Below are 11,439 nucleotides of genomic sequence, written 5' to 3'. Positions count from 1 at the left end.
GTCTGATGTTTGGTGCCCGCTTCGGTGTGTGTGTGTTCTTGTATCTTTACTCTTAGCCTACGTTTCATTAGTCTGTCACTGCTGTCATGTCCTGCACATCACTTCCTGTTTGCATAACAGTGTATATGTAATAGAGTGCCTCACTGTGTGTGTGTTGAGTTCTGTCAAGGGATAATGCAGCTGGTTATGGAGGGTTTGGAAGTGTGCTGATTTGATTGATTTATTTCAATGTGAAATGTAAAAACACCCACAGGGTTGCTCTGCTACTTCTCTTTGCCTCTGGTACAATGAGGTATTCATTTGAATCATTTTTAAACAGATTGTGTTTTACTCAGTTCTTTTTAGGTTTTACCTGTTGGAGGGCCGCAAAGCCGCACATAGAGCAGAAAAATAGACCAGCTGCATAAAACTAATGTTGAGCAGTGTTCTGTGGTCAGTGTAGCAGCTTTAGTTGATTATAATAGATGCACTCAAGAGCAACAACTTGTCATACTGGTCCAGCAGCTGTAATGAGGTCAGTCTGATGTCATCATGCTGAGCTATTTTTCACAGTGCTGATTAAGGAACAACCACGATTACCATAAAATGACATTTACAAGGTGTTACACCACAGATGAAAATCTGACATAAGTTTTAACCTTTACTTAATAAGCAGTAGTGACAGGAAGTTATTGTCAAACATAAACCAGACAACACAAAATACTCCACAAAATCATAACTAAACAGGAATAACAGCTGACATTTCAACTGCTCTCATCTTTTACTATTCAGCTGACGATTCAATTCCTCTCAGTGGTTACAAATTTTTTCTTTTTGAAATTGTTTGTCATGAGTACTCCAAAATATAACCGCATATGTTGTTTGTACAAGGAGAAATTACGACCCATATTTACATTTTTGTCAGGTGGGACCTCTGTAGACTGTAGTAATTACAAAGGGCACAAAAAAAAGTAAGTAAGGAGACACTGAATTTAAGAGTGACAAAATCTGCTGAGGGTGGGAGGGAGGGGAGCCGGACAGGTCAAACAAAGGTTCCTAAAAGTGAAGCCAAAACATCTGGATCACCCCCTGGTGGCTGGCTGCAGGACAGGTCATAAAGCCCGCCTCCTCCATGTTAGCAGAAATTAAGAATGGAAAAGTACAGGTCAAATAAATTTTTCCTAAAGATGGTTTCTGTCATTTTTGGTCGCTCTTATCACACTGATATATGTTCCAGTGTTCTTTTTTCTGATAAGTTTGGTTTTAATGAGTTATTTGAAGGGTAAAAAGGGGGTGTGACATTGCAACTGACAGCTATGTGTGCCAATGGCTGGCTCGCTAATGGCTGGACATGTGTATGGATGGAAACTCAAAACCGAGAGACGCTGGCTCAGGATGGCATCACCAGCGCAAGATGGCAGCAGCTGTAACTGGGAAATTTTGGCTTCATTTTTGTACAGTAGGATGCATCAGCAATCTATATATACAGTCCATGGTTTCACAACATTACCCATGTGTTTAAAACTGCAAATGTTAACAGTCATATACGAGCTGTTCTGTCACTTATTTAGGAAGCGCTTCTGTGGGTCATATTACAAGGGAGGAACATACATTCCATGGGGTCATGTGAGTCAGAGGAGTTACTTACACACTAAGTTTCACACAGAATGCAAATTTTACGAGGTGATACAGTGATGAAACAGGTTGAGAATGGATGTCACCACAAGTGGTGGAGCTGTTGCAATAGTCCCAAATTTGCATCGATGCTGGTACGAAGCTAATATTTGAGTTGTTTATTTGTCGTGACCCCTGTGTGTTAAGGCCTTTAACCTCTTTAAACCATTTCAGGTCTGACAAGGATTTAAAAAGGATTTAAAAAACTCAGGATTTCACTTCAACTGACACTTAAACATTTTCTACACTTTCGCATCAAATGATACTCCAACTTCACTCAGTGCTCACACTTAAATTGACACTTCAACTTCATTGAGCACTGCCATTGCCACTGCCACTTCAACTTCTTTCAGTAATTGTGTTTCTACTTAGCCTGATATCAGACAGAACTGGCAACTCGTTACACTGCGTTTCCAACTTCAGTTTGACGTTGTTGTGTCCACTGTGACCGATTTCTGTGGTTAAGGGAGGGGTTGATTTCCAGTCCACACTAATGCGTAGCCATGACAACATACCTGAGTTGCCAGGGTTTTAAGATCGGAGCAAAGAAACAAACTACGATGATGGGCGATATTGAGAAGACTTGCCCCCGTCTCCACTTCAAACTAGCATGTGTTGCAACAGTCAAATCCTGTCTTTGCAGGAGACCAAAGAGAGAAGTGTTTTTTGAAGTCTCTGTGTTCAACTCAGTACTTCCAGAGATTTTAACTAAATCTCTGTAGTTGAGAGTTTAGATTCTCTCAGGTGTCCCTGTTTGTACTTTAGATATCTGCTTTATGTTGCTGTTTCATGTTCGCCTTAAGATGTATAGGAGTCATTAAGTTATCACTGATGAAAATGCAATATTTCTTTATTTTGCTGATTCAAAATAAAAGCTTTTACATAAAAACAATGATGGGGGACTTTTATTGTGAAGAATTTAAAGAAAATAAAATGTCTTTGGATTTTGTCAGCAGCTTTTCCTCAATAAAAACAAGTGTACTAATACCCAAGGAGAAAGAGTAAAATCAGAAACAGCCACAGTGAGATGTTGATGAAGAGCTGCAGACAACAGGCTCTTACTGCACCTCTGCAAACAGCTCACCTCCAACAGGTAAACTTCTTTCACCTGCCCTGCTGAGTGATGGACAAACAAACGGTAGACCTTAGCTATGTGTGGATCAGCCCACTGGTTGCGGTGCACAGCTTGACAAGGTTTGAAAATGGCTTTACAACAGCGTTAGTCATACCTACAGCGCTGATTAGTTAATCGTTAGCCCCCCTGCAGTGCTCACTGGTTGTTTTTTATTCCTACTGAGAACCTCTGTTTTATGTCACAATACCAGAGCAGAGTTATACAGTTCAAACTCAGTGGAGTGGGCGGATTTAAAGGTCTGGACCCTGGCAAGTTTCTACTGCAACATCAACTGTTTTCAATTATTTCTACTCGCTCTTCAAATGACATTTTAACTGTTTTCAAGAACACACTTTAACTGACACTTCAAATCCTCTCAGCCCCAGTTCTTTACATTGTTTATCCATCTTGTCTGACAATGATCATACATTCAAGAATATTATTTCTAAGACAAGCTAAACAACACCTTAAAACAAACCAAGAGCTGTCTTAAATAACAGAAAACAAATAAATAAGGCCAGTCATCAATGTATTACAACATCAATGTGTTAAGTAGGAAACATTATTATTAGCAAAGACATTTCATAAGTCATCTTGTGATCCCCACCTCCCCCAAACAGCCTCACAACCCTGAGGGGAGCTCAGACTGAGGCCTGAGAAAAACTAAAATCAGCTGATGATTGTAGGCAGTAAAAAAGAAACCTAAAAAAATCATCTGCTAAAAGGACAAGTGTCTCCTTTAAGTGCTGCCTGTGCGAGGAGGCCGTCGGCTGTGACACATTACCGGGAGAAGTATAGTTTATACCTAACAATAACAGCTACATCGCTGAACTCATAACAACCGTATTTTCTTCTGAGCCGGGCCAGTCTGCTCAGTATTATTCATTCTAGTTGGCATGTCCCTCCGCCTGAGGAAGGTTGAATCATCCTCACGGTCACTTAGCAACAACCAAATATTGTTTAGTTAACAATCAAAAAATTTAAACATTCGCTCTCACTTGCTTACGTATACTCTCAGGCTTATGGTGCATAAAGGCAGTGATGAGGCGTCACTGATCTTGCTTGATATGTACGTACAGTGACAGTGTGTGCGCTTGCAATTCTAGTTTACCTCATGCTCTGATGAAATCTGAGATAATGATCTCAAGAATAGCAAATATTGTCATTCTCCCTGCAGTGGGAGCCCAATTTAATTCTGACCTTATCCCAGAATGGAAGCATATCATACACATGGATGGATTTACACGACTGAGGGTATTAGATGATGTCTTCTGATATTTATACCCATTGCCCACAGTGAGTGCCTGTTTATTAAACGCCTTCTTAGAGGTTATAAACCAAACTTCTCTGCCGTGACCCTCGAGTGGAGCGACTTAACGGAAATACTCGCTGCCCTCAACCTTTGAAACAAACACAGGGACGACACAATATAAATAACAATGACTCTCTCTGCACCCGCTGCTAATCACATCCAAATAGCAACTGTTTCTAGGACAGGGGGTCACCTGCTGCATGGCTGTGCGGGAGCCAGGGCCTTTTAGCTCTGCGTGGCTGTCCCAGAGGGGGCTGAGGTTTAGCCCCTGTTGGCAGCTGCCTCTATGCTTTGGGAATGGGCTATAACTTCAATAATAATACTGTCAATTAATAAGAGACAATGTGTGGCAAGTCAGGAAACACATGACCCCGTGCTGAAACACTATCTGGCTTTATTTAAATGTACAAGCACGAGATTTTATGTTTCCAAGGAAGCTTTCTGAATTAAGCATGAGTTTCTATATTTAGCCTTCTTTCCTTTGTCTTTTCACAGTTGCTAATACAGCTCATGCTAACTCCTCAGCTCCCCCACATTATTCCACACAAGCTGTTGCAGCTGTCAGAAATGTAAAACGCTCCACTTCCTGTATGACAGAGGATGATATTGCAAGAAAAAAAAACTTACCAGACACCAGGTGTATAGAATAGCATATTTTAAAGCTTTTTAGAATCAGCTGTTGAATAATAGATGCTCTCCGTTAAAATGCTCGGTGAGTAGTAAACAAACATTTAACTTTAACGATGGCAAGTGAAGCCTGACCTTTTGCCATAAGCACTATATTGGACACATAAATCTGAGTTTGTGGAGTACTCATCGAGACTTTGAGACTTTTTATAAAGTTTGAAAACTTGCATTTTTAGTTTTAGTAGGATAAAAGCTTATTCCACCTGCGAATGCACGACATATGAAACATACAATAAATCCTGCATCGTATCCCAATGGAGAAACATATTTGATGCTATTCTCCAACTACATGTAAAAATTTGCATGCAGTGGAATTTCCTCCTGTTATGCCCTGTGGTCCAGTATCCAAACATGTAACACAATATGAGAAGTAAGCTCTCCTTTGCTTACAGCTACAGTTGGTAGATAACTCTTATACAAATAACTTCTTGTCATATTTGCTGAAACTGTCACTACAGTGCCCAAAATAATCATATCCCTCTGCCTCTTCGTAGTGCTTCTAATGGCAAGAATCCACCATGGCTTAAGGAAAACAACCAATCAGAGCTGAGGAGTCTCTAACACAGCTGTCAATCATGTCAATTACTGCTCATGAATTGCAGTCAAACTGTCAAAGTAGGCAGCGCTGATTCAATATTCAAATATGAATCAAGATTCTGTCACTGCATTGCCTATTTTTGCTTTAAATGTTTTCAGAAACACATTTTAGTGTACTGTTTAGCTGTAAAATGAGACAGTTTGCTCCTGCTGATGGAAGGTGCTCTCTTTTGGCTCGACTTGGTCACAAACTTTTGTCATTTTAAAGCTAAACAGTACACTAAAATATGTTCCTGAAAGATTTGAGGTTAGTTACAGGCAATGTGGTAACAGAATCTTGATTCATATTTAATTAGTGTTGCCCAAACATTCGCAACGAGACAAAACTGTTCCAGAACGTTACAGAGAAAACATTTACAGCAGTGTGAACTGGCTTATCTCAGTTCGACTCAAGCTGGCTGCGATTTAGCTTGTCAAGTCACCAGTGGCTGCGATTTATAACGTAAGATACGTCACCTGTTTTAGCAGCCAACTGGCCTCTAGTGAAGTCAGCCGGTCAAGTCAACTGTCAGCAGATGGCATTCCCTGACAACAGCCCTAAATCCCCACTGAGCCCGAGTTCGTCTCACTTACATCCCTACAGGTGTCGACCAAGTGGCAACCTCTGAGGCTGAAAAGTGAAGCCAACACGGAGGTTCCCAAAACTGCAGTTCTTTGAATGGCCACTTGAGGAAGAAACCCATCAGTCCCCATAGACCCCCATGTTAAAATGCCCAACTTTACAGCAGAAATTAACATGTTTACAGCCTGGTGCAAAAAACAGTTTTGGTCTCTAATTTTAAGCTAATTTCAACATTCATGACAACTGTGCGGGGGTGAATTTTTGTATAACACACGTTAAGGCTTAATGTTATGCATAATAACATAATAACCTCACGGACTGCATTTTTTCATCTGCGTAATATTGCGAAAATTAGGCCTATCCTGACCCGAAAAGATGCAGAAAAATTGGTCCACGCTTTTGTTACCTCAAGGCTGGATTACTGTAACTCTCTATTATCAGGTAGCTCTAGTAAGTCCTTAAAAACTCTCCAGCTAATTCAGAATGCAGCAGCACGTGTACTAACAGGAACTAAGAAACGAGATCATATTTCTCCTGTTTTAGCCTCTCTGCACTGGCTCCCTGTAAAATCCAGAATTGAATTTAAAATCCTACTGTTAACTTATAAAGCTCTAAATGGTCAAGCTCCGTCATATCTTAGAGAGCTCATAGTGCCATATTATCCCACCAGAACACTGCGCTCTGAGAACGCAGGGTTACTCGTGGTCCCTAAAGTCTCCAAAAGCAGATCAGGAGCCAGAGCCTTCAGCTATCAGGCTCCTCTCCTGTGGAATCATCTTCCTGTTACGGTCCGGGAGGCAGACACTGTCTCCACATTTAAGACTAGACTTAAGACTTTCCTCTTTGATAAAGCTTATAGTTAGGGCTGGCTCAGGCTTGCCCTGTACCAGCCCCTAGTTAGGCTGACTTAGGCCTAGTCTGCCGGAGGACCCCCTATAATACACCGGGCTCCCTCTCTCTCCCTCTCTCTCTCTCTCTCTCTCTCTCTCTCTCATCCTATTACTGCATCTTGCTAACTCGGCCATTCTGGATGTCACTAACTCGGCTTCTTCTCCGGAGCCTTTGTGCTCCACTGTCTCTCAGATTAACTCATACCGCAGCGGTGCCTGGACAGCGTGACGTGTGTGGTTGCGCTGCTGCCGTGGTCCTGCCAGATGCCTCCTGCTGCTGCTGCCATCATTAGTCATTAGTCATACTTCTACTGTTATTATACACATATGACTATTGTCACACAAGTATACTGTCTGATATTAATACATACTTTCAACATATTGTACCACAGTAGCCAGAACTATAACTATAATATTATTACTTTCATTAATGTTGTTGTAAGCTACTGTCATTACCTGCATCTCTCTCTCTCTCTCTCTCTCTCTCTCTCTCTCTCTCTCTGTCTCATTGTGTCACATGGATTACTGTTAATTTATTATGCTGATCTGTTCTGTACGACATCTATTGCACGTCTGTCCGTCCTGGAAGAGGGATCCCTCCTCAGTTGCTCTTCCTGAGGTTTCTACCGTTTTTTTTTCCCCGTTAAAGGGGTTTTTTTTGGGGGAGTTTTTCCTTATCCGCTGTGAGGGTCTTAAGGACAGAGGGATGTCGTATGCTGTAAAGCCCTGTGAGGCAAATTGTGATTTGTGATATTGGGCTTTATAAATAAAATTGAATTGAATTGAATAATTAAGGGTGGCTGCTTTGAGTGACAGATGGCCTGCCGATAGTGTCCTTAGATTCTCAGTCAGATCCACCTATAGCTCCACTAGAGCACCAGCCTCTTGCCCAAATACGGCCACTTCTGGCTCCAAAAAACCAAGATGCCGATGACTGAATTGCCGAACTCGAGGCTTCAAAACAGAACTCGTCAAACCAAAGGGTGCTACATCCATTACTTTTACAGTCAATGGTGTTGAAGTACGTCAGTCACCATCCTCACGGTGGGTCACTGCTCCTGCTTGCCCTATGTGCGCTTGTCATACACAAACTTATTAACTGATTAGCGCTGGTTATTTAAACTATTACGGTGTATTTATTATAAATACAGTCCATCTGAAGCTCAGGTTGTTGGTGTATGTTTTTTGCCATTTCATCACTACTAAATACAGCTATAGCCAGTATTTCACTATCACTATACTCATTCAAATTTTGAGAAACTACAAATTATATCCAGCTACACAATAAGCCTGAAAAGTTAGAAGTTAGAACGTTAGTACACAGTCACTATGGAGACGACACACGGTCTCGTCTAGCCACATTGACAAACAACTGGCAGGAACGTGCAGACTGGTGCATTGTAAGTGGTTTCAAGTTTCGACTTGTCTCATCACGAATCTTTGGTGTGAAGTGAGCTTTAGAGGTGCTATGAGGAGGCAGAGCAACATGACTTCTTCACTGATTATCTGTGTTACGTGCGACTGTGTGGATAAAGTGACAGTTTCAGCAAATATGATAAGTTATTTTCATAAGAGTCTAAAAACAAACACAGATTTACCAGTTGTTGTTCCCATGATTATATCTAGTTTCATACAGTATGTTGGTGTAACGATGACTAATATAACTGCTCTGTGTGGCATTGAAATCGAAGATGTGTTAGCCAATTTACATGTTGGGCATCGACACTGATCTTATCTTATCGGATCTTCTAATATAACGGAGTGTTTTAGGGAGTTTCTCCCCGTTTGATGTCTCAAATCTGAAACACCCATCAAGCTCTTAAATTTATGTTTGTTACATGCTGTCAGTACTTAGAAAAGTTTAGACAGGAAATCGACTTTCCATCCAATAAATCAAAAAATAAACAAAGACATGCAGTCGTGGTGTGACAGTATTTCAGAGGGAGGCACCATAATGCATCGACAGACTGGGCTGACAGTTTTTTTTTTTCTTTTTGTTTTTTTTTTTTTTCGGGCTCTCAAAGCTCAGACAGTTTGCACAATGATAGTCACACAGCCCAAGCATTAATGATGAACAGAATGTTATTTTGGAAAGCCGTGTCAGTCCTCGGTTAAGGTCCCGCTCATTCAATTAGATTGCCTAATGAAGCTAATGAAAATTATTTAAAATGGCAGTAAGAGCAGCCCAGCACGTTTCAAGAGGTTAGACACGTTTGAAGCTGTGTGTTGTGTTGTGTTACAGACTAGCGGGCTGGAAGCTGACAAATATGCAGAAAGGAAAGGGGCATAGGTCGACAGGCTGTTGAATCTTTGGCAGTGTCCCTCCTTGCTATCACTGGACATGTTGCTTTTCAAGCTGTTGAGTCTGCAGTAGGCCCATCTGTGCCATTCCCTCTTAGAAACCATCAGCAGCAACATTTGTCCATTTCTTAAATCCTCAGCATCGAATAAGAGATGAAGTTAATGGCCAGATGGGATAAAATACTGGGAGCGAGGGGGCAGTCTTTTGCATATTAAAAAACTAAAAACAGCAATTAGTAAATGGGCTAATTTGTGAGTCAAACACCGTCTCCAGGGTCTCTGCTAAATGAATGTATGTATGACAACTGGTTTCCAAAGTTACATAAGGTTGAGGTCTTCCTGTGCTGCTGTAAATGTGACATTGAGTCTGCACCTCTGTGGAGACAGGAAGTGGTTTGGGTCTTTCATCTGGGTCAGCGAATACCGCACCACGATCAGTCATATTTTCCATGCCGAGCAAAAAAAAAAAAAAAAAAAGGCTAACCACTTGACTGTGTTTTACATCAAAGTGTGACATTATCTCATATCATGTGTGTGATCTCTAAACAGATACGCAAAGCCGCACACTGTCATATTTTCCATTGGCTGACATTTATAAAGTCAGCTCAATCCGGTTCAAGATCTCGCAAAAGAGGGCAAATGGTTGTAAACTGAGGTTTCTCAATCTGCTGAGCATTCAAACTAAAATAAAAAAAAAAAATGCTTGTAACATCTATAAACCTTTCATCAGTATTAATCATTTTAACATCAACCTGCTCCCAGTTTCCTGTGAAAACAGGACTGATAAATTACTGGTGTTAATGTTATTCTGTCATCGCTCCATTTTTAAAGCAAAAGGAAATAAGCATTAAAATAATCAGAACAAATATATTTGTTTGTTTTCCACCTGAAAATGTACTGAGAGCTCCTTGTACAAAGTCTGAGTGTGAATTATAAGATAATAATTTACCTAGTGGATATTTGAGAGGATAAAATATCAAAATATATGTTAGACATTGTGGCTAGTCAAACTTAATAATCAAATGATGACAAAAAAGTTAAGCATGCTGTTCACTTTAATGAGCAACCCTGACCCCCAAAATGTCTATGTAATACAAACGCCAGAACAAATGTTGGCATTGTATGTTTCTGTAAACCACAGATGTTACATTTATACGTTTTTATGTAGATGATACTTTTCTTTATGTTTAAATAACACTGTGGTTAATGAGTGGGTAGGTTTAGGCACAAAAACCACTTGGTTATGGTAAGGAAAAGATCGTTCTTTAGTAATTCTATGTGCTATACTGTTGGTTTCGTGAAGACTGCAGGCTTAAAACCCTGTGTGGGTTTACAGGGTTTAAAGCCTGCGACTCCCAACCAGTCAGTTAGAACTTAAGAAGCCTCTTGGATAAGAGGCGATACGTCTTCAAGAAACTCAAACAAGTCCAGTTGCTTACAGATCTTAGAATTACCATGACCTGGATAAATCTTCACCAACATCATACTTGGGCTTAAAATACCTGCCTCTGGGGGAACAGTCTTCACTGCACACAGCAGCATTGTCTTTGTAAAAACCACCCACTTTTCGTGGCGCTATCCCAGCAATAAGTAAAGTGATATCTAGGTAAAAAACAACTGCTTTTTATAGCGATATTGCAGCAGGAAACACAGTGACGTGTCGTTAAAAAATAACCACTCTTCCCTGCGCTATCCATGGTGGAAAACAACAACAGATTGCTAAAAAACACCCATGCTGGGTGGCTAAAAAGCCACTGAAACATCACTAAAACACAACCAGTTTTGTTGTTTCTTGGTCTCCAACAGTTGTCTACAGCTTGGCAGGCATCTTACCTAAGCCCAGTTTCCACCAAACACTTTTGGTATGGTGCCTTTGGAACCAAAAGTTACCCTTCAGACATGGTACCTAGACCCTAGCGTTTCCACCGCAAACAGTATTCTAAAATGTGGGTGGGGTTGTTGTTGTAACATTACAAGTTAACAATCCACCTTAAAAGTTGCCGGCAGTCGCCCAGTGAACGTTATTTTTTTCTCCGACTCCAGCTGCTGTGAGAAGCAGTAAAACATCCTTTCATTTTATAGTTACAGTTAAATATATGTAAAACTCTCCACAGTATGAACAGTGGTTACATGAGCCTCAAAACCAGCCACAGCTCAACCCTGAGCAGAGTGACTGTCCTCTATTGACCAATCAGACTGCAGTGTTCACAGCTCCACCTTTTAGTACCAGATCTGTGTGCTAGGTACCCCAACAGAGGGGGGACCAAAAATGGGGACGGTGCGGAACGGTTTATTGGTTCCATCCACAACTTTTCACAGTGGA

The sequence above is a fragment of the Epinephelus lanceolatus genome, chromosome 13 (genome assembly GCF_041903045.1).
Source record: "Epinephelus lanceolatus isolate andai-2023 chromosome 13, ASM4190304v1, whole genome shotgun sequence".
NCBI lineage: Eukaryota > Metazoa > Chordata > Actinopteri > Perciformes > Serranidae > Epinephelus > Epinephelus lanceolatus.
This window is presented reverse-complemented; position numbering follows the sequence as displayed.